Source organism: Crocodylus siamensis, chromosome 4 (assembly GCF_052110815.1).
Source record: "Crocodylus siamensis isolate JL-2025a chromosome 4, ASM5211081v1, whole genome shotgun sequence".
In the NCBI taxonomy this organism is placed as follows: domain Eukaryota; kingdom Metazoa; phylum Chordata; order Crocodylia; family Crocodylidae; genus Crocodylus; species Crocodylus siamensis.
The window spans coordinates 39,624,783-39,650,954 of NC_143398.1; the positions used below are offsets into that span (position 1 = coordinate 39,624,783).

The 26,172-nt window shown below is 43.5% G+C and overlaps 1 protein-coding gene and 1 long non-coding RNA gene across 3 annotated transcripts in view; one reads left to right on the top strand and one right to left on the bottom strand.

Annotated features, from left to right (window-relative positions):
• The window catches only part of GRM8 (glutamate metabotropic receptor 8), a 599,685-nt gene that overhangs the window by 194,797 nt on the left and 378,716 nt on the right, over nucleotides 1-26,172 (top strand). The window lies entirely within an intron of this gene.
• On the bottom strand, nucleotides 11,797-16,644 carry LOC149865653 (uncharacterized). Its single transcript, XR_016441748.1, has 3 exons — nucleotides 16,544-16,644; nucleotides 15,852-15,962; nucleotides 11,797-11,905 (listed from the first exon to the last, which is right to left on the bottom strand). It is a non-coding gene; the product is annotated as an uncharacterized LOC149865653 (long non-coding RNA).

A 26,172-nucleotide genomic window follows, 5' to 3' on the forward strand; every position in this document is an offset into this window, starting at 1 on the left:
CTTGGCTGCTCTGCCAAAAGCTGAAACTGTAGCTGCTGCTGAAGACTGGAATCCATGGGCAGATCTAAGACTTTGAAAAGCACTAAAAAATAGTCTTCATGAATTAAAGGGTCAAATCCTACATGATTCATTCTGATGAATAGTCTCACTAGAATCCAGAAGTGGGTTTCCCTTCCCTTCCCTAAGCAAACAAAAATAAGACCTATATTGATGTCAGCTGCACTGGAAACAGGAGAAATGCTTTCTAAATATAGATGAAACCATTGGCAGGGGGACATTCTCAGAAATCTAAGCCTATGAGCTTTTGTAGACTTGGTTATGGAGGAAAATAAATTAACCACCTGATCTATTGAGATGCTGCTTCCTTCCTGGATTATGCCGAGTAGCTTCAATCCCTGTGAAAATTGCTGAGAGGTTTTGTTTCCAGGAGTTGCCAAATTCCTTGTAGGATCAGGCTCTCATATAGGAAACCTCCCTGTAAGGCCCCAAAACAATTTGACAATAAATTAATATTATAATTTTTTTAAATTAATTCATTTTCTAGTCAGGAAAATCAGAACTGCCAAGTATTAATTGCCCAAACCTCAGAGTATAGGGTTTGACCACATGTTATTTTATCGGCATTCATACTCACTGCATGAAAATAAAAGGGGAAAACATAAGTTAGAAAAAGGGACAATGTAATGAGAACAATAAGATGAACAAATACACTTTGCAGATGTTACTAGGCTTAGTCCCCTTTTTACTTAGCATCTGAGATGCTTTGTCTTTAAGGGTGTTAAGTTTTCCATATAAATAAGTGAAAGGAAGATTATGCCCATTGTGAATTCCTTGGTGGATATTTATCCCAACACCTGAAATAGAGATCAACAGGTTTGCACATATGTGCGTGCAATGTCTGTGTAGCTATTAATTCTGGGGAGGTGCATATTTGATATTATCTTTGCTATGTTGCCAGCAGTTATATATTGAGGGAAAGATTGGTAGGGTGGGAAAATTTACCCATAAAGGTTGCATAGAGAGTTTGTATAGTAACTTGCAGATAATCCTGTATTCAGTATTTCCCCGTGTAATACTTGATGTAAGTTCTTTAGTGTGTTTTATCTCAACAGTAGTTCTTTATTGTTCACGCTTTTGCTTTCTGAAAGAAAAGGAGGAAGAAAGAAGATCAATAAGCCCTTGGTTATCTTGGATTGTCAATGAGCAGCATATTTCTAGCACACATTATTTCAATAGATAGGCTGCTTATAGATAGCACTTGAAGATGTGTGCTCAAGAATTGCAGATTTTGTTTCCTTTTGTAAAAAAATGTGTATTGGTAATGCTTCTGAAACTGAGAAGCTGCTAACACTGGCTATGAATAATACAGGCACTTTCACTGATGCATATAACACAGCTGCTCATTTCCTTCTGTTCTGCTGTGTAGATGTACATGCTGTGTAATTTTCCTCCTGCACAACTCTGGGCACTGACCTCAGTTGGAAAGCCTCATATTTCAGTTTTGGGACTCTTCCAACTAGAACCTTGAAGCAATTGTTGCAATTTGTGTCTGTGTAACCACTTAAGGTGGTCACAAACATGGATAAGAAGAATTTCAGAAGGAATGAAAAAAGGTAACTAGGGCACTAAGAACAATAAAAGGACAAATTGGGAGTCACTGTATAAATCATTCTGTGCCTAGAGTGACCATTGGTCCTGGTTTGGCTGGGGCAGTCCCAGATTTCATAGACCATCCTGCTATTCTGGCTGATTGGCTAAAAGTGAAGCAGAAGTCCCAGATTGGTGGTACCACCCTGCCTACATGTACCTGGCCTGGCTCCTTCTGTGCAGTGGCTGGAAGCTGGGGAGGGGGGTGGCCTGGGGTAGGGGGAGGGGTGTCGTGCTAGGCTAAGCACTGTTCCATCTGCCTGGGGTGGGGATTGGCTGGGGTCAGGGTTCAGGCAGCTGCACAGGGTTAGCTGGGATGGCTGCCTGGCACTGTCAGCCTTGTATCCTGCTGCTGCAGCTGCTGCTGAGGCCTGGGCTGCACATGGCAGCCCTGGGTGGCTGTGCAGTGAAGACTAGTGGAGCCCAGGGAGCACTGCACAGGGGCCACTCCCAGCTGAGTCCAGCCTCTGCATGTGGGCCACAGGTGGACAAGCTTGGAGAAGCTGTTCCACCCCACCCTGACATCAGGGCTTCTGGGAGCCATGGGGTCAGTGTGTGTCTCTGTGTTGTGTGTGGCACCCCTTGTCCTGAATTTATCCCATCACAGATTTTCTTCAAAATAATACAGTTACCCCAGGACTATGTCCTCAACTCAGGGAGTTGTGAAGGGGGGACATCAGCCTCCACAGATTTCCTACTCTCCTGTCTATGCAGATGGACATGAAGTAGGTAGTCAGGGAAAGGAAACACACAGAACTTTGGATTCCTGCTTGATCTTCATCCAAAGTGTTGGTCATCACACCTAGCCAGAGATTAAATGGAAGTAATATGCACCAGGTACAGGACTAGAGCAGATTAGCTCTTCTGACATAGAGGAAATAGGAATTAAGCACTAATTTGTTTTGAAACTGGTTGCATCTACGTATGCACTTTATTGCTGAGTAGATTAATTAGCTTCAGAGTAGTGTCACTGTGTGCATTGTTGCCTTTTGGGGTCAGGCCGATGCTCAGGATCTCAATATTGCACTGTTAGACAGGAGGGTGTGACACAATTGCACATATATAAATACACAAATCAGTTAGGTGCATACACACACACATACACTCAGGCACATACCCATCCAAACCAGCCTAGGCATATGCATACCTATCACCAATTCAAGCACATACACACTACACACTAAAAATTAGACAAAAATAAATTGTCAATACCCACACACTCAGTACACATACACAGATTACTAATTCATATATCATGCACACAATGACATATATCTATATATACACACACACTCATGAGTTCACACACATACCACCCACCTACACATACACACAAGTAAGTTCCTAACTTGGATGGTACAGTATGTGTGTGTGTGCTTGGGGTACCTGGGATACTTGGGGGAAGGTTAAGGTGAGAGAGAGAGTTAAAGTGTAGGGAGTGAAAGTTGCCAGAACCAGGATTAGAACTGGTCGACTAGAGAGAAGCTGGCTGAAGCACTGATGCTGGCGTTTACTTAAGATCAAGTGTCCCTAGGGTTACTCAAGGTCACTGGTGCAAGGGAAAAAAACCTGGTGGCAAGGAGGAGACAGCCAGGAAAGAGAGAGTGACAGAAACCAGGGAGCTTGGGGCTAGAAACTGAGGCAGACAACTGAGATATTGGGGGAGGGGAGATAAGTGGTGGCAAGGAGGAGACAGCTAGGAAAGAAACTGAGGCAGAAATCTGGGAGCTCAGGGGAAAAGGCAGTGGGGATAAGACAGTGGCAAACGACAGTTTTATTAAGCAGACAACACACTACACAGCCCTATGAAATTACTGGTTCACACACACACAAGCACTCACAATGGCAGCAGAGAAAGAGACTCAGTGGAAGAGTTGGAGTCCAGGTAGGGAAAAGAAGCAGAGTCCAAGTCCTTGGTTGACGAGCAGATGGGGTGATAGCTACCTATCCAGGCTGGAAAGGGGTCTTTGTCCAGCAGGTGTTGTCCAGAGGTGGGTCACTGACAGGGCCATGGATAGGTGGTGTGGCATGGTGCTGGTCCAGGTGGAGAGGGCGTCCCAAGGAGTCAGTCTTCACTACCCCTTTTTATGGGGCAGACTACCTCTGATCTCCTATGGGGAGGGCCTGTCCAGGCAAGGTCAGTCCTGTTCCAGAGGGCTCTAGGTGTTCTTACTGAGCATGTGCAGTGTTGGCACAATAGTGGCTTGCCTCATCTTTTGTTTCTTCAATGCTGAGGGTGGTTTCAAGGGCTGGGTCATTGGTCCTGGTATTGGTGTTCGTGGTTTGCTCATTCAGAGGGAGCTATTTTTAGACCTACTGTCATTGTTTCTCAAGCACCTGCATTCATCCCTATTCATTCAGGAACCAAGTTACATAGGAGGGGTAGGTATAAATCATAGATCAGGGGACACAAGATGGAGGCTTGACACTGCAAGATGGAAACTTGACATGACTTATGCTAACTTACATATATAGGCCTAAAACAGTAATCACACAATATAAAAGCTGTAAAAAAAAATACAAACAATAATTATCACTTATAAAACAGTGGATATCTATATCAAAATAGCAGGGCACTTATTTGCAAAGAGGGGAGACAAAAATAAAACTTACTACCTAAAATAAAATGTTAAAGTTTATCCTACATCTTAGCTTACTTATGCTTATCTATAGGGAACAGAGAGGGAGAGAAAAAGTCAGAAATGTTTGGGGAAGGGGAGTGAATGCATTTTAAAATAAAAAAAAAGAAAAAACTGGGGGTTTTGCTACAGCATGTGCAGTGGAATTAGGCCTCAGTAAATTAATTTATGCCAACATAAAATAGTACTGTTGGGGTAATTTACTGTAATTAAACACATGTATAGATTTCATAGATTTCACAGACATTAGGGCTGGAAGGGACCTCGGGAGATCGAGTCCAGCCCCCTGCCCAAAGGGCAGGAAGTCAGCTGGGGTCATAGGATCCTAGCAAGATAAGCATCCAATTTACTCTTGAAGGTGTTCAGAGCAGGTGCTTGAACCACCTCCGCTGGCAGACTGTTCCAGACCTTGGGGGCTCAGACAGTAAAGAAATTCTTTCTTATGTCCAGCCTGAAATGGTCTTGCAGGAGTTTGTGACCGTTTGACCTAGTCATCCCTTGGGGCACTCTGGTGAACAAACGTTCCCCCAGATCCTGGTGGTCACCCCTGATAAACTTATAGGTGGCCATCAGTTCACCCCTGAGCCTATGTTTTTCCAAGCTAAAGATGCTGATCATGGGTGAAAATTGCACCTGGTCAGCCCAGCCAGCCGGGGGCCAAACTTCTGCCTGCCACCAAGCCACATGGCTTTTCACTTTTAGCACCCTGATGCCCCAGCCAGCTTCTCTGCTGACCACTGCCACAACATGGAGCCTAGGGCTGACCCCCGTATCTTGCCAGTCCAGGCCTGCTCTGCCCTGGCTCAAATTGTTGCTGTCCTGGGCACACATGTAGATGCTGCACCTGGGAATAATTTACACTGTTACCAGCTGCTGGAGCAGAAAGGTCCAGTCTTGCATGTGCTGCTGGCATAGCCAGTGCATGTGGAGGGCTCTGGTGCTGGGTGGCTGTGACCCTGAGCTGGCATCCCAGCTGGGGCCTGCAGCTTCTCCCATGTGTCCAGATGTTGCTCCTATAGAGAGAAGTCTTTTGTGAGAGTTTGCAACATTTCACAGACAAGATGCTCTGCACCAGGGGCTGTGCTGTCTGGCCTCAAATCAGGGGTCAGCCATGTGCAGGTGTCCAAGGACCATGGTAAGCTGGGCTGGGTAGGCCTAGGCACAGGTGACTGCTGGCCAAGCCCCCTGTCTGTATGCACTCCCCTGGGGCCAGTGATCCACTGGGTGCTGGGCACAGGCAGCCTGCCTCTCCAATCCCCTTTCTAGGGGAGAACAGGCCAGGCTAGGCTGCTGGCAGCAACTGCTGCTGTGGCTCCAGACCCTGCTCCACCCCTTTCTCCCTGCAGGCTAATTACTCTGTTGCGCTGCCACCCAGCCACAGGTGCTTGGGGTAAAGGGGTGCAGGGCTCCCAGAAAACTGGGATGAGGAGCTGGCCAAGCCCCTGTCCTCCCTGCTGGGGGTGTCTCTGGGGAGGTTCCCTGGGGCCAGCCCTCTGCCATGTCGCTGCTGCCCTCTGAGTGTGCCCCTCCTGTGCGTGTCCTGGGCAGTGCATGATGAGCTGATTGTGCAGGCTGAGGGATGCCCAAGCCAGTATTCCCTGCTGCTGCTGATCCTCTTGGTGCCCCAGGCACACCTGCACTCTTGGTTTGGGATCCTGAGCTACATCAGTGTTTTGGGGGGGGAACCCAGGCTGCTCCAGAACTTCTGCCACTGGCTGGAGGGCTATTTGGGGCAGTGCTACATATCCCTGCCCCCTGCTACTGAGGACGACATCACTGCCAGCATTGATGCCTTCTTTGGGGTATGAGAGGCCCGTTCCCACACAGCTGTGGGAACATGGGCATCTCAATAAAGTTTTGAACTGTCCCACCTCTCTGATTGCTGTGGAGGGGTAACTTAGGGCCAGGGGAATGCAGGCTGGCTGGGCAGGGATAGTGGGGTGGGGCTGGGGCCAGGGCCAGGGCCAGGGGCAGAGACAGGCACTGGGGTAGAGGGCCCTCCCTCCAATGTGGGAATTAACACATTCGGCACTGGCAAGGCTGGCAGCTTGGCATAGGCCTCCCTGTTGGTGACAGCATCCAGCTGTGCCTGGTTGTCCATAGCCCACGGTGTGCGGCAGGCCGGTGCCTGGTGCCTGGCCACAGGGCCCACCCAGGGAAGAGCTGGTACTGCTGACAGCCATCAGTGACACAGTTGGCCATTCCTTGTGGCGGGGTCTGAGGCTACATACTAATAAAAATTGCAGGGTTGTGGCCTGGGTCCTGGGGCACCAAAATCTGGGTCAGATGCTACTCAAAGGGCATGGTCTTGCAGGGACAACTGGACTGATGATTGTGGTCAGTCACAGCCACCCACTGTGCCTGCAAGGCCTTGACCTTTATGCAGCACTGCTGCACCAACTGGGAGTGCCCTCACTCCTGCATCCCATCCTGTAAGGCCTCATAAATGTGGGTGTTTGAGCACCAACACCACTCAAACTGCCTCTGGACCTCTGTGCCACACCAGAGCACCACAAGGTCACCAGCTTCCTCCAAGCTCCAGTTGGGAATCCAGGTGGATGGCACAGGCATGCAAATGTAGGTGTGCCTGAGCCCCAAAGGGAAGGAAGAGGATGACATGTTGCATTCTGTGCCAGGGCTTTGGGCTCCCATGAAGCTGTACCTCTGTCACTGGCCCTGGGCAGTTGCCAGCAGTGCCCAGCACAGGGTCACAGCAAGGAACTGGAAACCACACAGCAGAGGATATGTTGCATAGCACCTGTAGATGCAGGGCAGGATGCTGGGGGTAAGCAGCAGGGAGCTGGTGCTGGCCCTGCTACCAGAGGCAGCCTGCAAGCAGTCCTGGGAAGCTGACTGAGCTGGACAGGGGGTGCAGCAGGCTGCATCCCTCAGCACCACTCACCTGGCTCAATGTGGGTGGCTGGACAGCTGTGTGGCCCAGCAATGGCCAAGCAGCAGCTCAAGGTTGCAGGCTTATCCAGGGGGGGCACACACCTTGAGCAGCAGCTCAAGGTTGTGGCCTATCCAGGGAGGGCACACAGGGCCAGCAGTTCTCTCTGGCTTTTGTGAAGTGTGCTCCAGGGCACATGGCTGGGGGCTTTTATAGCCTACAGCGAGGGGATACTACAGATGCAGCCCAGCCCTGGGCCAGGAGAGGCTCCTAGCCAGGAGCCCTGGGGCTGGGCTCAGACTGGCCCCCTAGTGGCAGGGCAGATCTGGCACTAAACTTAGTGCCAGGTCACATCTACATGTACATTACTGTGCATTAACTAATTGTGACAAAATTTGATACCTGCAAATGTAGGTAACAAATTTAGTCATGATTAGCCATTTTTACTGCACAGTAAGGGCATGCATGTGTAGACATGTGCCTGTACTGCGCAGTAAATTAGACTAATGTGCAGTAACACATCTAGTGGTAGACTAACCCAGAAAGTACTGAAGTTGGAACTATCTCAGCTCGTAAAACCTGAGCAACGTGAAGATGGTTAACAACAGTATATGGAGGCAGAGAATGAAATAGTGGCCATTTTGATGGCTAATTTTAGAACATTCCTTTCAGAGACAGACAATGGTGCCACAATATTTCTCTTCTGGTGCCCTATGGAGGAAAATGGATGAGGGTGATTCTTCTTTAGACTGAAGCTTTTCTGCCTTGCTCTGGCTATGCAAAAAAAGATTGCAACCTTATGCAAACTTTAATGTTCATATTTTACATAAGAATCATATGCCTACCATTTAAAATGGATTCTAGGAAATGTAAAATATTCTGAAAAGAAAGAAATAGGATGGTGAAAGGTTAGGTCAGGTGTATATAGCTGAACAGATTGAAGAGATTTGGATAATTTAGTTTAGAGAGAACAGTAAAGGGTAAAATTATAGTTTTAAATAGTTTAAAGCAATGAAGGGGTTAGGTAAGAGTGATCACTTGTTCCCTTTCATCCAGTCTTGTATTACAAGAACTAGTGGACATTTAATGAAGTTGGTTTGTACTAAATTTGGCATAGACAAATTTGAGAAGGGTACTTCTTTACACAATCTAATTAATAGGTAGAATTCACTTGAGGAAGAAATTGAAGCAAATAGTTTAATGGGATTTAAATAGGAGTGGGATGGATGCTTGAATAACTACAGCGTTGGAAGTTAAACTAAGATTAGTTCTAGGTTAGTTCAGCATGATAAGGGAGGACAAACATTCCGCTTCAGGGTATATGATGACTGGATATTAGGTGGGAAAGAATTTCTCTCTCAAATTAAATCAGAGAGTTGCTTTGGTTCCAGTGATAAGATTTTTCTACCTCCTTCTAAAATCAAAGGGTTTTTATACATGTGCTGCATGAATGTCTGGGGGAGGGGTGCTTTCATTAGAGTGGCTCCAAGAGCTGCTCTAAATAAAATGCCCGGAGCATCACATGTATCAGCGTCCCCATGCTGAAAAAGTGGTCGGGGTGCTTTAACTAAAGCTCATTGAATAAGCTTTAGTTAAAGCACACTGACCGCCATTTTTCAGTGCAGGGATGCTGATACATGTGACACTGAAGTCTGCTTGAGCACGGTAATTACAATGCTCCAGCAGACTCATTAATCAAGTAATTATAGGAGCATCAGAGCATCCTTGCTGCACACAGGCAAGATGTTTAGTTAGCTGGTCCATATTCCTCTATATATCAAACGTGAATAATTACAGCATGCTCATACAGTTTAATAAATGTGCAGTATGGATTAGGCTATGGCTTTAGTTCCACAAAGCATGTAGATTATAGATGTATTAAATGTACTTAAAAACGTAAGGACCTGCCAAGTTTGTTTTTTGCTGGAAGCAGTCCTTGCTGGATTGGAATGCCTATATTATTAAATGCATATTTTGTTTTTTTGTATTATTTACAAAATGCAAGACTGAAACTTTTTTTGTTTTGGGATATAATGCTTTTCATGGTGTATCATTGATACTGACAGTTAAAATAAATTTTAATTAAAATTAAGTATACAAAGATGCAACTAAAATTAAGGTCCTTCTATAAATACATAATTGGTGATACAAAATTTTTGGAAGAGATTTCTGTCAGGCTAGAACACTGAGCAGTAGGATGTAAGTTTTAAAAAAAAAAATCACTAATAATTCCAAATTAATATTTCATACTTTAAGAGAAGAATGTCTATACCCATGGAAAGAAGAAATGCTCTGAGTTCATATTTTCTGCCATGAAGTCCACTGCCTTTGAGGCAGAGCTAATAAAGTACACTGACAAAATGGCAGTCTTCTAGGTTGTCTCTGCATAAACTAACTCAGGAATGAGCTAGCTTTTTACAGGATTTATAAATAATATATTAGAATAATAAACCTGGCTGAGAACAAAGAAGTATACATGGTAAACCTTTATATATAGAATGTATATGGTAAAGCTTTATAAGTAACTGCTGGAATTTCATTTAGATTGCATTTCTTTTTACAAGAATGTTCCCAAAAGTACAGTTCCTTCAGGAAATGTAATTTAAAGGATGCCATTAATATCTATGGTATGGGAATTATATTTTTAAGATGAGAATTTTTTCCTAAAGAAGGATTCAGTTTTGTATTGTGCTCAGAAACTCCTTTGAACTTTTTATTACCTTCAAGTTCCTTTGGTAGATGAGGCTGTGCAGTATGACACAAGTTACAATATTTAGTTAGTTGTTCAAGAAATTGTAGTTCCAACAATTAACTGGGGGAAATTTCAGTTGTGGAAGCACTATTTGTTCAACTACTCTTCACTTTATACTTTAGTAATAGTCTCTCTCAGAGATTTGTTGAATTATTTCATATTTCATTTTCAATGAAATAGAGATGAAATATGAAGCATTAGGCATGTAGCCTAGGTACACCGGGGGGGGTGGTGCCCTATCCTCCGATGACAGTGGTGGTGGTCAGGCAGGGTGCTGAAGAAGGGGTCAGTCACTAGAGTGGCTTCTTCCCCTCTCTATAGAGCTAGGCCAAAACCAAATACTTAACTATGTACAATTTATTACAAGAATAAATACAGATGCTTAATATAAAACAGAATATTTACAAGACTTAACATACAATATTATATATAATGTTCCACATTTCACATATAATACTAAATATGAACCAAATAAGTTACAACCTATATAACACAATTAACACATAAGGATATTAACCTATGTAAGCCAAGTAACTTAACCATAATATTTCTTTAAACCTTCAACCTTCACAAGCAACAATACCAATATACACACCAAGACATTAAAACACATAAACCATATAAGGCCCTTTAAAGAATACCCCTAGCTATATACCCTTTAATACGGCAACCTCAAAAATAGGGAGTGCACTCAGCAGCTCCTCGAGGAGTTTCCCTGAAGCCCCTCCCCTTTAGGGCCCTGGGATGTGGACACATGCCTCCTGCAATGGAGGGTGGAGGTGGCAGACCCTCCTCATCTGTGTCAGCCTCCCCTGTAGGGCCAACTTTCCCAGTAACTCATGCTTCCTCTCTGGAGAAGTCAAGGCTTGTTCCCTGGTGGCTGATTCTGCAAGAGCCTTTCCCCAGAGGCACCTCTGACTCTCCTCGATAGCCTGGTGTCCTGCACTGGACACCCAGGGCTCTCTATTTCCTGTGGGAGCCAAGCCATTGTAGGCTCCATCTCCCTGGTCTCACACTGGGGTTCTCCCCTTTCCTGGGCCCTGCTCTGGGCACTGGGGCTCTTTTAGTTAAAAGTGGAGCTGAACTGCGGAGCTCTGGTCACTCGACCTAGGGCTGGGACTAACGTGACCAGCTGCGAGCTGCTTCCAAGGTGGTTCTCCATGTGCTGACCTGTGCAATGGGTGAAGTCTTAGTAGCTGCAAGCTGCTTACAGGGCCAGCTCTCTGTGTGTTGATCTGTACACCGGCTGCCAAGCCTCTTGCTGGGTTCACAGACTCAAGCTGTCTGCAGCGGCTGCTAGAGCCTGATCCCCATGCACTGATTTAGGCACCACTGAAGCTCAAGCAGGTTCCCGAGGATGGCCATCTCTGGAGCTCCTCTCTCCTCACCATCCCTTGTCATCTCTCCCCAGCCTGCTGAGCATGCTCCCCTTTTATACTCTTCAGGGGCTCCACCTTCAAAGTTCTCCAGACCTGGCTGGTGCAGTTCCAATTCAGGTCCAGCTGCTCCTTGCCCCTTCCTTCGGAAAAGGGCAGGACATTGCTTCCCTTGTGCTGCCTCTGGATTGGTGGGCGGTCTCCACCAATTAAACAGCAGACCTTTGATCCTGGGACTCAACCCAAGCTCCAAAAAGATAAGCCTGTTACAGACATTAATTCTAGGGTAGTAAGGGTTTACCTGTTTAGCCTACATACATGCTTAGTATGTATTATATAGTGACACCATCATGGTTGAAAATAGATTGGCTTACAAGGAAAGAAAGACACAAAATCAAACCAAACCAGCTAACACACCACAAGACTTTCCAAGTATAAATTGGGAGATTGTTTCTATGATGCCTACCTGAGTCCATAAACTACCTGAGACCAGTGGGACTAAACTGAATCCTGCAGACCCCAGCTCTCAATTTTTATGATAATCCTGTAGTTGCTGACAGTTCCTTCTCCCTTGATGTAAGGTGGATCTCCATGTTCTATGCTGGAAAAGAAAAACCAAACAAAAAAACTGTGTAATCTAGACGGGGGCTAAGTTTTAGTGTATTTTGGGATACTCTCTATTTATACCACTGTGGATATGTATATCCCTCTTATTTTGGGATGACTGTGAACTCTGTCATCATCTATATTATTTTGGTCATGAGAGAAAAAGTGTGTAGACTGACTCCTGATCGATTCAGGAAAATGTCCTGTTTCTGCTCCTTGAGCAAAACCCTTCTATGAATCCAGCTAGATTTAGACAAATTACAGAGGTGGGTAGAGAACAGGATGGAATTCAATGCAGACAAGTGCAAGGTGCTGCATCTAGCAAGAAGGAACCAGAAGCACACCTATAGGCTGGGGAACACCCTTCTTGTCAACACAGCACTAGAAAGGGATCTTGGAGTCACTGCTGGCTCTGGGATGAACATGAGCTGCCAATGTGAGGAAGTGGTAAGGTTAACTGCACCTTGTCATTCATCTACAGATGCATCACAAGCAGGTCCAGGGAGTGATCCTTCCCCTCTATGTTGCATTGGTCAGGCCACAGTTGGAGTACTGCGTCCAGTTCTGGGCACCGCACTTCAATAGGGACGTGGCTAGCATTGAGAGGGTCCAGAGGAGGGCCACTCACATGGTCAAGGGGCAGCAGATCAGGCCTATGATGAGAGGCTAAAAGGCCTGAATCTATTCAGCCTCCACAAAATAAGGCTGAGAGGGGATCTGATGGCCATTTACCAGCTCACCGGGGGGACCAGCGGGAATTGGGGGAGGCTCTGTTCCCCCGGGCATCACCAGGGGTTACTAGGAATAATGGTCACAAATTGTTAGAGACAAGGTTCAGGCTCGACATCAGGAGACATTACTTTACAGTTAGGGCTGCCAGGCTCTGGAATGGACTCCCAAGGGAGATGGTACTCTCTCCACCTCGGGGGTCTTCAAGAGGAGGCTGGACAGATATTTGGCTAAGGTGTTATGACCCTGGCATTCATTCCTGTCTGGGGCAGGGGGTTGGACCTGATGAACTTTTTAGGTCCCTTCCAACCCTAAGCACTATGAAACTGTGAATTCATTTTCTTATGTGGCTCCTTTTGTGTATAGTCCTAATAATGTATAGTTGAGACAGGAAGTGGGGTAGAGAAAAGCTGGAAATCTGGAACCAGCTGTTTTGAGATTGCTGTTGGCAAACTGATGCTGTTTTCAGCCTGCAGAGTTTATGTGAGCACTGAATAAACTGAAATGCAGGGCACATTTAGAGGAAGCCTGGCATTTGGGTTTTTTAGAGTGGGTAGGTTCTGCCACTAGGGAGGCATGCTGAGGTTTTTTAATGTGAATGCCAAGTACATTTGAGCTAGATTGTGGGCCTGGGAGTGATCATAAATAGCAGTTTAGTGTGTGTCTAGATGAAATAGGGGCACTAAATTCAAGTGGTGGATTTTTAAAAACCCTGCTTAAATTTAGAACCAATTAAACCCTCATGTTGTGCAGACACCCAACTTACTTGCCTCTCCAGCGGTGGGGAGGGGAGAACAAGCTGCCGGAGGGCAGAGTGGTCTCTGGGTTGTGGGGAGGGGGGGCAATGCTTCCCTCTGTAGTAATGGTGGTCCCCCACAGGTGGCATTTGCCTGCAGGCACCTGGCTCAGGTGGTCCTGGGGGGCACCACAACCACGGATGGAAGCACTGGGCCTCTGTGAAGCTCAGGCAGGCAGGCTTGGGGGGGGAAGGGAGATCAGGTTTGCTGCTTTTTTTTCCCCCCCTCTCTTGGGCACAGCCTGCTTTCCTGAGCTGCTGCCAGGCTACCTACAGGGCTTCCTGCAGAGTCCCTGAGCTGCACAGAGCCCGGTGCTTCACTCCACGGCTGGTAGGACAGCAAACTAAAATTCCTTGAAGGAAAAACTCCTTGAAGGAGTTTTAGTTTGTTGCACCCCAAGTCATTTAAGGCAATTACACTGCTGAATTTGCCACAGCAGTTGGAATTAAATGTGCAATACACTGCTGAGGCATGCAAACACTGACACCATTAATGCGGTACAAAAGTATTTAGTCTGCTTTAAAGTGTCATGCACACATGCCCCTCATGTCATCTACACACAGCAGACATTTCTGAGTTCTCTTTCCTGATTTGCTTCTTTAATAGATTTTTTAAAAATCTACTCATGCTCAGGGGGAGGTGTCATTTAAAGAAATAATACAAGTATTTTCCAGTTCTTTCTAAATAGTGAGAAATAAAAAGACTTCAAAGGTTTTACAGTAAGATTTATAAATATATGTGAGCCAATATTTTCACAAAAGTAAAGAAGAAGGTAAATATATCCAAACAGCTCCATTTCAGGAAGGTAGCTGAAAGATTAGAACTATTAAAAACAAACAAGCAAAACCAACCAACCAACCAAATAATAAACAAAATAAGAGGTCATGGATTCAAATTTAAAAAATAAATAAAAGGAGAAAACCTAAATTAGTAATTCTCAGAAAATAGTATATAGACCATTTCTAGGAGGCCTATAGTGTTGTTTCTTTGATATATCAGTCTTTATGCAGTGACACTTCCTACAAGTTCAGAAATAACTTGTTTTTTCCAGATTTTCTTTTAATTGAATACTCCAAAATCAAGATCCTTTCTTTACCTTGCATGGCTGTCACAAATTATTCTTTGTCTAGTGTTCTCTTGTGTAAGGGCAACCATATTAACCTTTTGCTTTTGATTTCATCACATATTGCCAATGGGATAAGGCAATGATGAAGCATTTCATATGCTTTATGAATATGTCACTGCTTGAGAGAGAGGCTGAAAGCTGTTTTTAGAGGAGTAGACAAAACCCCTAGGAGAATGACATGCATGTACAAACTTTAGTGATACTAAATCACCCTTGGGCGTCCCAATTAAGCAGAGTTACTGTCTCCATTAAGAAGCAGTCACTGCCAATAAGTATCATTGGACTTAAATTCTTTAGCACTAGGAGACATCCTGATTAAACTGATTTTTAAGTGAACCCTAATTAAATGGCATATCTAATAATAGAGAAATATTTGTAACAGGTCAGTGACTAATTTAATGACAGTGCATATCTATATTCCCAGTGAACTGAAATCTTCAAATTTGGTACACTTACTTATTATGGGCCAATGAACAAGAACAACAACAAGATTTGAAATGTTGGCTTTTCTGGCAGATGTCATGAAAAGGCCATCAGTTGTTTTATTGTAATCAAGTAAACTATATTTGAGTAGGAATTAGGGATTATGAGGCTTCTGACTTGGAGAGATGAGGACAAAGGTCACCAGTTCTGATGAGTGGATTTTAGCCAAATAAATTTCTGAAATGCAAAGAAATGTGCCACTGGTGCCAGCATTCATACCCATAGCTGGTTATCATGTGGAGTGCTCTTAGCTAGTTTCATATATTGATGAATCATGAGTTCATTAAATGCATCAAGTAATTCAACTGTTTCATTTAAGAGTGTATGGCATGATGAATAGTCTAAAACCAAAAATATCATGCAAAAGCCATATTTTCAGCTGAAAAACCATAGATACAGTAATCAGCCCATATATTGCACTTTTCTATGCAATAGAACTGATGGGAGAATAAGAAAAAAGTTGCAAAAAGGGATAAAATGGTAGCAGTGAAATTATAAAGAAAGTAGGGAAAAATAGAGGAATGGTTAAGTAAGTAAACAAAGAATAGTTGAATTGAGGTGAAAGTGATTAAGAAACACAACCTGGATAATGACTGAAAACAGAGAAAATGAAACACAACCTGGATAATGATTGAAAACAGAGAAAATGAAACAGTGAAATAATATGATGGACCCAAATCTACATTTGTGAGCTAAACACAGCTAAAGTGTCTTTTCTTGTGGAAGTTATGATAGTGCTGAAAAGGATAGAATTCTTACCATCTAAATTTGTTATTGCATCACACAGTTGGGAAGCATCGTCCTACCTTGTGGTAGGACTGGCCATGGCCCTTACAGTACAGTTGTAATACAATTACAATCCAGTTGGTTTAGCTTCCGTACCAGAAGCGTGTCCTCAAAGAATCCTTTGCACACACCTAGAAGGTAGTAAGATGATAATTAACAGCTCATATGGACTTGGGTAGTAACTTGTGTGGCGGGCCAGTAGGGGGCGCTCCTGCGTTGAGCCGCCCACCTCCCTGCACCTGACCACCTCCCAGACTCCGAATGCCTCCCTAGGGGCACCTTATGCTTGGCTGACCCCTCTCCCGGAGCACACTCGCTAGTCTGGGGGTAACGTGCCGCCACCACCCCTAGAAGGGACTGCCTCGGCCCTGTGTCCTCGGGGAAACACAGGCCTAATAGTCCGACAGGTACTCGACCGGGTACGGGCACTTGGGGCACTTCCCCAAGTCAGGGGGCAAAAAGTAAAGTCTCCCTTAGTCTGCAGACCTAAGGGGTCTCTCTGGCATAATTTAGACCCACCCCTCAATAAGTCTCCCACACCGGTCAAAAAGGAGAACTTTATTGATTACAGGGGGTAGGGGAAACTAGGGTACAGGACTGAGCAATATCTTAGAAATCCTAAAGAGCAAACAGTGTGGCTGAGGTAGCCTTTTGATTACGCATCTGTGTTACTGCCAGCTAGATATCTAATCCGATTGAGTAGCTTACTCACAAGCATCTTCCAGAGTCCTTCCGTTTCCCCTCTGGAGTCTTGGGGTGAGAGAGAGAGCTAGGTCCCGCTGGCAAGGCTCCTCTGTCTCCCCTGCTTTGCTGCTGCTTCACCTCATGGCCGAAGAGAGAAGAGCCTCGTCCCCCTCCCAACCTATATAGCCCCTGTGACCTCATTCACCTGGGCCAGTGGAGGTCAGCCCCAGTTGGCTGTCAGCCAACCAGTTTGAAATACATCACCTGTTACTGGGCAGATTCCAGCTCCCCAGGTAGAAACCCCCCACCCCGGTAATTGATGCCAGTCCCGTAGGCAGAGGGAGCAGGTTTCCCCCCTCCCTCAGGAATGCAGCCAGTTCAAGTCACCTAAAGAGACCGGCCAGGGTGTGGTCCCCTCCGTGCTGACCCACCCTAATCAAATGGTTGCTGCTCAGAGATTTTAGTCACAGTGTCACAGGGCAGAGATTTTGGGGAGAAACAAGGTGGCTTTCTGCCACAACTTGTTGGCAAAACATATCAGTGGCTTTTATTTCAGTAAGGCATTTGACACTGCCTCCCAAATAAGAAAAATGAAGGAAATACCACCTAGATTAAATGGTTACCAGACAGGAACAAAACTGCCTGGATAATCATATTCAAAAAATATTTATCAGCTGTTCAGTGTCAAATAGTGAGGAATTATCAAAGAGGGCTCCCCAGAATCTGTCATAATTCTAGTTCTATTCACTATTTTGTTTAATCCCCTGGAGGATTGGATTGAACATAAACATAGCAAATCTGTGGAAGATACTAAACTAAAGGAGTAGGTACTATAGAGAAAAGCATTAGAATTTAAAATGACATTGCTAAACTGGAAAACAATATATCTGAAATAAAAAGGATGAAATTCAGTAAGAGAAATGCACTGATCTTAGGAAGTGGCATTCAAATTCAGAAACCTAAAGTGGAGAATGCCTGACTAAGCTGTAGCACTTCATACAAGGTCATGGGGATTATATTGTGTATGAATCAAGAGTGTGGTATTGCTGGGGAGAAGAAGCTTATGGCATCCTTTGGATGTAAACAGAAATGTTGCATGCAAGTCACAGGAGGTGATTATTCTATTTCATTCAGCACTTATGAAGCCTCACCTAGAATATTGTGTCCAGTTTTTGGCACCATGCTTTAAGAAAAATGTGGATAAATTAGAATGAATCTGGAGGACAGCAACAAACACAGGTAAAGGTCTAGAAAATGTAATGTACAAGAAAAGATTGGACGAACTGGCATTTATTATTAGTCCAGAGAAGAAATACCTGAGGGAGGCTTTGAAACTGGTCTTGCAACACAAAAAGTGTTGTTATAGAGATGACAGTGCTTAATGATTTTCTTTCTGTGTCTACAAGGACAAGAAGCAATGAAATTAAATTGCAACAAGACTGAGTTATGTTAGATATTAACAACATTTTAACTATGGGGGTGGGTAAACACTGAAACGGATTACTTACAGAGGTTGTTCAATCTCCATCTTTTTAAGGTGCACATTTGTATGAAAAAGATTTACCCAGGGGTCATCTTGCCTTGATCAGTGGGTTGGACTTTCTTGTAGTTCCTTCCAACCATATTTTAAAATATTTATATGATTTCATGAAAATGCCTATTTCATTCCTCATTTCACATTTTGCTGCACAGATCTGTCATACACAAATAAATGCAAAATCTCCTTGTCTGTAATCTTAGCTTTTTTCTTTCTTCCCCTGTGAAAGAACCCTACAACTTTTCAAGCATCTAGCAACTTGCAAGGCATATCAGGATTTCATATAAAACCAATGTTAATAAATATTTCCTCAAATAGGCTCAAATCCAATGGCCTCTGGCGTAAAATTAATGATATAAAAGATTTTCTAAAAGCAAGAGGCCCCGTAACTATGGAGGAAGTGTGAAATGTGATGTAAAGGAGGGCAAGAAAATGTACTGCTGGATAAAAATATTCAGTATAGAAGAAGCTGCTGTCACATAATAAAGCCTTTATTTTTTATCATTTGAACATCCAGCTCCCCCTCCCCCTCCAGGTTTCCTTTCTTGCCCACGCCTAAAGGGGTGGGGCAGTGGGATGAGAGGTACAGGGAGCAGAGGGTGATGCTAGAGCCAGGCAGGTGCACAGTACACAGGGTGGGGGAGGCAGGCCATGCATTAGTGAGTGGAGGCAGGGCCTGCAGAAGTATCCAGTGCTGCACTGGGCAGGGATGCAAGTACATGTTTTGGGGAGGGGGGAAGGGGCAGCTGTATGGTGTGCAGGCTGAGGACCCTGTGGCTCACCCTGATGCTGTCAGTGGCCAGGGGAATATTCAACCTCCAGTCACTTAGAAGTTGGATATGCAGTTGTCATAACCCTTCCTGCTTACCCCTTCAGTTTATCATTAAGATCTTTTGAGAATTTGTGGGATTCTGCCTTATCCCCAATTCTTTGGAAGTGTTGGGAAAACCTGCTGTTGTTGTAAATGCACTCAAAACATAAAATGAAAATATGGGGTATGTTGGGATATGGATTAGATTCAGCCTACTTCCCAGATTCAGTCTTAGATGAACCAGAAGTCTAGAACTGAAATTCAAGTGCTTGTTTTCAATGAGATTCAGAATTCAGAGGAAATTCGGAACACTTCTAGCATTTAATGAGAATCAGATCTAAGATTTGTGGTTTAGCTAATGTCTATTTAAACTATTAAGGAGCTATTCTGTAACTCTTATTCATTTTCAATGGTACTTATCCTGGTAGTTCCATTGAAATCCTATTGACTTTCACCGGAATTAGTTTAGGCTCTGAAGGTATGTCTGTACCATGATGGCAATGTGCCCTGGTCAGAACATTCCCAAGCATCTGTCTATCTGCCCCTGCTTGCATGCTCCAAAATTAAAATATTCTGGAGTCATTCCAAACATGCCAGAGACAGAGGTCTCTAAAGTGGCTGCAGTGACCTTACAACACATCTTTATGGTTTTGGAGTGTGAGAGCAGAATTAGATAAATAGGCAATGCTTACGTGAATCTTCACACAGAGCACACTGCTGCCACACGTAGATTTACCTAAATGAATTAAATGAACAGTTAGTCCCCGTGACGTCATTTCAAAAGACAAATGAGGGAAGTGCAGGAACCAAAATAAAAGTAGAAGTTTTTCTGACAAGATAAATTTTCTAAGCAGCTGATTGAGTTGAGAATATGACATAAACTTCCCTGAATTTGGTCCAATATGCCACAAATCTCATGGAAAAAACATTTTTCAAAGAAGGTCAATAACTCAGACATATAGATTCCTTGCTCATTCTTTTCAGTTAAGGTAAATGCATTTTTCACTAATTAGTTAAAGTATATTCATTCAGCTCTTTCAGGGTCTAAATTTTTCTGGTGATTGCACATTGTTTGAAATATGGAGTGTCTCTCAGAGTCTACTTTGTACATGACACTATAATAGAGATTTTTTTTTAATCAGTGGAGGAATCCTGTTTCATTCTGTTTCCCTTTGTATCCTCTGCATAAATCTGTGAAAAAGAATTGTGTACAATGAACAAGGAGTTAATTGATATAAAATCTTTACTATGCAGCTGGATATCCCAAACTGGTGCAATATGTAAGCCCTATTTTTAGGTTAGTGGCAGGACCTCTGCAAAAAAATAAATTTCACTCCAAATGATTGAAGAAAAAATTGCGTTGGTATGGCATGGGTTAACACATGATATTAATTGTCAGAAGTATGTAGCTGGCTAGGGTATATAGACTGGTGAAAATACAAAGGATAGATTCCTGTATAAATTTTACTGCCCTTATAGTCTGCAGAGATCAGCAAAAAAGTTCTGCTATGCACTTTTTTTCCAAAGGGCAGGATTTCACTCTCACTAATGCAATTTAAGATGACATGGTGGCTTGCAATGTGATCTGGCATTTCTTTAGCTGATTTTATTTAAATGCCTGAGGTTAAGCAATATCCCATTGAATTGTATCCTATCATAGCCAAATTAAATTTAAATCCTTAATCATTCCATCTTTAATCTGATAATTTCTACAAGATCAACATAAATTGTTTTTTAATTATTCCTATATCTGAAAAATTAACGTGTGGGAGCTAATATTAAGGACTGGATATTAGAACATTTAGCTTTAAAGGACTGATCTCTTACTTATTTTGAATCTGACATCAGAAAATTTTCACTGATTTCCTTGTCGCTTTAGACCAGATGATTTGGTCCTGGATCTTGCTCATACAAAGAAATTACTTCTCTTTTCTATTAACTTTGTAATCTTTTCTGGATTATCTTGAAGTCTGAAAATAGTATTTAAAGTTACTAGTGACAAAGCAGTTGTTTTAGGTGGCAGGAGGTAAAAGTAAACAGGAGGATTCCATTTGGCATGGACAATTATGTTTGCTTGTACAGTGGAAAAAATGCAAGTAAGAAAGTATTAAACACTCAAAAGTGGCATTACTGGGTGTATCTACACATGCAATTAATTTGAAGCAATAAACTCTGGAGCAATTTGAGCCAGAGTAAACTAATTCTGGGGAAAGTGGCTACATGTTTACCTGGGAAAACAGCAATTTGAGCAGCTTACAGAAGGGTTGAGGGCATGGAGGGAGTCAGCCCTGAGCTCCGGGTGGTGGCATCAGGTGGCAGAGGGGCTGGCTAGGGCACAAGGGTGCTGAAAGTGAAGAGCTGTGTGGCTAGGTGGCAGGCTGGAGTCTGGCCCCCTGCTAGCTGGGCTGACAGGGGGCAGTTTATGCCCCTAGTCAGTGTCTACACATGTTAATTACCACAGTGTAATACAGCCTAATAACATTGTATGTGTAAATGGTGATACTTTACTCTGCAGCTAATTAGTCCACTTTCAAGTTAAACAAATGTGTAGATATAGCTTCAGAGAAATATTTTCTCTATAGGGAATAAAGAAAGCAACCTTTCCATGATAGCTGAGATTATTATTAGGGCTGTGCAGAGCAGGTAATATTCGAGTCGACAGCCATGTCGAATATTAAACCGGGTCCCACTTCAATTTGCCATCCGCTCTGTCTGCACCTGGTGCTTGGGGATCCCAGCAGCAGGAGGTTCACCTTGAGGAACACCAGCTGCTCCACCAAACCAGGATCCAAGCAGGTGCGGTGGGGTGTCACAATATCTGCAGCCACGCTGAACACCCTCTTGCTTGGCACACTGGTCGGTGGACAAGTATTCCCGGGCAACTGTGGCCAGATCCAGCCATATCGGGCTGCAGGTTACCCAGTAGGCCAAGGGGTCGCAGTCCAGGGGCTCCATAGGCTCGACAAGATAGGCAGATACCACGGTGTGAGGGCTGTCTGCCTGATCCTGGGGTCTGGTGGGTCTGGACCCCCTAATGTTTGCCATGACCTTAGCTCATATTGGCAGCAGTTGTGGTTAAGGGGAAGACTGGCTTATGGATGGCAGGCTGGGTTCAGGCAATGGACCCCCCTACCACTTCCCCCCACCTCCGCCGTTCCACCTCCGTCAGTTTCTTAATAAGTACCTCCCTCCAGTGACTCAGTGTCTCACTGCCACATATGGTGCCCTTCACCCTTGGGTCACAGATGGCAGCCAGCATATGCACTGTGTCGAACCCCAAGGGTTCAAGCCTTTTCCTAAGGCCCTCCTTTAGCCACCTCACCAGTGCCTGCACATCTGGTGAAGCGGCCTGCCCCAGCCAGGAACATTGGCCCCTAGGAAACTCTCCATTTGGCTGTGGAGCTCCTTCACTATGGGGACCACCTGGCTGAGGAAGGCATCAGAAGCACTGAGGGTCTTAGTGGCATCGAAGAAGGGCTTGAGGACCAGCAAGATATGGGAGATGGCATCCCACTCAGCTTTGGTCAGGGGGCCGCTGTTCCCAATTTCCCCAAGCAAGGCCAGCTCATGGATGGCCTTCTGTTGCTCCACCAGCCTCTCAAGCATGTGGCTGGTTCTACCGAGTCTCCACACCCTGGATGATTCTGTGCTGCGGGACATTTAGCTCTGCTTGTTTGTCCCGCAGCATCTTGCCCCCCTTGATGCTCCAGTGGAAATAGCCTGCCACCTTCCTGCATCTGGAAATGAGCCTGCTGGTGTTGCTGGTGCTATCACTGGCAGCCCTGTATTGTCCTAGCTGTCTTTTCAGGTGGGATTTTTGTTAAGCTAATAGTTCTATTTACCTAAGTCATGCCTCTGCCATTTTTGAACTACAAGCAGGCAGGAAGGGTAACATTAATTTGGTATTAGTTATAGGACATCAGCTATCTAACATGACAGACTTTCTTTTCTCTTTTTGGAAGCACAGGTTCCCTTGGTGTGTGCCTTCTGTCATGAGGCATTCAAAAAATGAAAAAAGGTGCAAGCTAGAGATGAAAATCAAATGATAAATTAGATAAAAGGACAAAACTTTTGTAGTCCATGTTTTGATTTTGGAAAGACCATGAAACTTCTGTTTACATCCTGATGTACATAAGGTACTTTATATATTGGGTAAAGAACTGAAATTCTATTGTTACTGTCTTTTGTGATTTAGAATATAGGTGTTAACTTTTAAGTGTGACTAAATTGATTCAACAGGATTATTGACTTAAGTTAAAAAACACACCAAAAAACCACAGCTACCTCAGCCAATATAAATGGCCATTTCATGATAACAAACGCCAAAGGAAACCACGGTTGTTGCTGTCTTTCAGAAATCTGTCTGACAGCTGATACTGTTAAAATGTCTTACACTTGGCTAAATTATTTGCTGGTAGAAATTTCAGATGCACTGGAGTCAAGAAGCAGAGAATTTGGTCCATTATTTTTTATTACAAAAGAAAAAATATGAATGGTGAAAAGGAATGACAGGAAAAAAATAATTCTTTCAGATTCTCAGGTTAGTTACTGGGTGAGTACTGTTGCTTTTATGCCCCAGAAATTAGATACCACTTGGCAAAATCTTGCAAGTGGTCTATACTTGAACACCTGCAGATAGGAATTACCTTGGGAGTTGGGGATTTTCCAATTATGCATTTTTGGGTGAAAATAATTTTAAGTTGTCCCTATGTAAAATTTGTGGTTATTGCTGACAAAGGTGAGATTTGAGTTGGTGACCAAGATATGAAGTTTGCCATTACTACTTGCCCTCCCCTGTCCCCAAGTTATTTTCTCATGATATATTTCATGATGGCAAAATAGAGTACATCCAACAAGATCAGAGTGCAAAACCTATAATTTTCTCACTTCTATACACACAAGGTCTGGTCTCTGTTAGACACCAGGTAGCCTCTCTTATCTAGAAGGAATGCAATTAACTAACCTGGCTTAACAGAAGCAGGATGGGTTTCTGTCACATTTGCTTTGGATGTAAGATAGGAATTAAGGAAACAACATGAGCTGCACAGATGTACAGAAAAAAATCAATGATGGAGTAATCTCATTAGCAAAGCCCTTTGTCTGAGGGGATAATAGAGATTCCAAAAGTCTTTTTCTGTTCTGTTGAACTATTGTGCAGCTAAAGGTTGAAAGTCTGATCATTAAGTAGTGTTGGCCCATTTTAGTATTGGTAGATCGCAAGCTGCTGTATTTGTGAACTCTCTCTTACAGTGCCACAGTAGTTTTCCTAGGAAGACTGAAAATAGTCTATGAAAATATTTTTGCACTATTTATAGATTTTCTGCTGATGTGACATATTGCTCTGATGTCCCATGCTTTAACAATATAATGTCATCAGCAATGACTTCACATTGCAGAAAAATGAGGAAGCTTGCTGTTATTTACCTGCTGAGTATGTTTGATGGAAAGTCTGCACTGAATAACTCACTATGTTTGCCATGGTTCACATTTAAGCTGAAATACTCCATGCAGCTGAGTTGGCAACACTTCAAAAAAAAAAAAAAGAAAGAAAAAAAAGAAAGAAAAAAACAGGGAGATTCAGGCCTCTCTGGTTTCAAATAAAATATTTCTGGAAATAATATAGTGATGTAACCTTCATTAACAAGTTTTTAATATGGCTTTTCTTGAGAGAAAAAAGTACCCTCAGCCAATTTGCAAAATCCTTGCTAATTATAAAATCCGTGTGGGTGCTCACACCTTGCAAAAGGTGCTGAAACCAGTATCTATTAGCAAGATTGGAAGCTTTCTGCTGTGCTGCTCTGTTCTAATACAGTGCTGACAAATGTATTCAACATATTTCCATGCTGGCCTATATTTAGTGATTCTCTGTAGTATTTTGCAACCAGTCGATGTTTGCCTTTTATTTGCTGTACAGAAAAGAAAAGAAAACAGGAAAGTAAGAAAGAAAAAACCCTCACCAAAAATAATCATAATTTTAAAGCAGAATATTTTAGTGGAATAGACAGATTCCTATACCAGCACTGGAGAAAATAAAACTGCTGTGATACAGTGCAATACTACTGTCTTTGGCTTTCCTCTGTTCTCTCCTGAGCTCAGCCTTCTTTCTCAATATGTCTGCCTTTTTAATTAAGAAAGATAGTAACTAAATACTATTTAAAGCTCCCCTACACATGCCATTGGGCTCTGAGTTTTCTGTCATAATGAATCAGCATGTATGGAAGCATTTATTTCTCTGACAGGTTTTGCTGTTTTATGATAGTGTCAATTCAGCAAGATACATGGTAGGAAGCCTAGCAGCAGCAGTAGGGAACCATTAAAATCTAAATCCATTATTCCAAATGCATCATGTTGCCTTAATGACTTGAGCAGTTGACAGCACTGCTTCTTATCCAAAATGGAAAGGATAAGACTTAACATGGCACACCCATCATTCCAAATCTGAGCGTTGCCAGGACTTGCAGCAGGGTAAATTAGCCCAAGGGAAATATTGCACTAACATGACCATACTATCTCCTGTACCCGAGCTGACTCAGAATGATATTCATGATACTATATTGTGCTGTATTGGACATGTTGCCAAATGTTTCTGTCTTAAAAATCAGGGTCTGTGTTCTGTTTCAAGAATCAATTAATTTTGTTAGTGTGCTAGGGAGAGAGAGACAGGGCTACTCTTAAAGAATCACAAGAGTATTGTTGAGATTGACCATGTCTTTATTCATATAAAAATCAAGTTTTGAAAGATCAAATTATTAAAAAGATAAATGTATGGACACGATAATATCAACCCTAATTGAAATGATCCTTAAATGATCCTTTAGCACTGAAAAGATGCTTCTCAATATTTGTAAATCAATGGATGAACTGTAGTTGTATGATTATTACATTTACAAGTTTTGCTTCCAAACTGAAGATGATTCTCTTGGTCAATATACAGTGCTCTAGTTCAGAGGTGCTCAATCCCTGGGCTCCTCATGGGTCTGAAAATTTAGCAGAAGGGGAGTAGTGGCAGCATGAGTTGCAGCCTCCCTCCTGCCAAATTTCCCAGCCTGCGGGGAGCCGGATGAGATGGATGGCTTGGCCCTGTGTGCTAGATTGAGCGTTTGAGGCTGGGGAAGTGTGGGGATCTAGATGCCAGTACATGAGGCCAGTCTGAGGCAGCATAGGGCCTGATTTGGTTACATAGGGTTGGGGTGGTATGGGTCCTTATTTGGGTGCTCAGGGCCCAATCGGGATAGTATGGGGCCCAATTCTGGTATCTTTCCTTGCAATGGATCTGGCTTGCAGACTGGTGTCATGTCATTCATCTGGC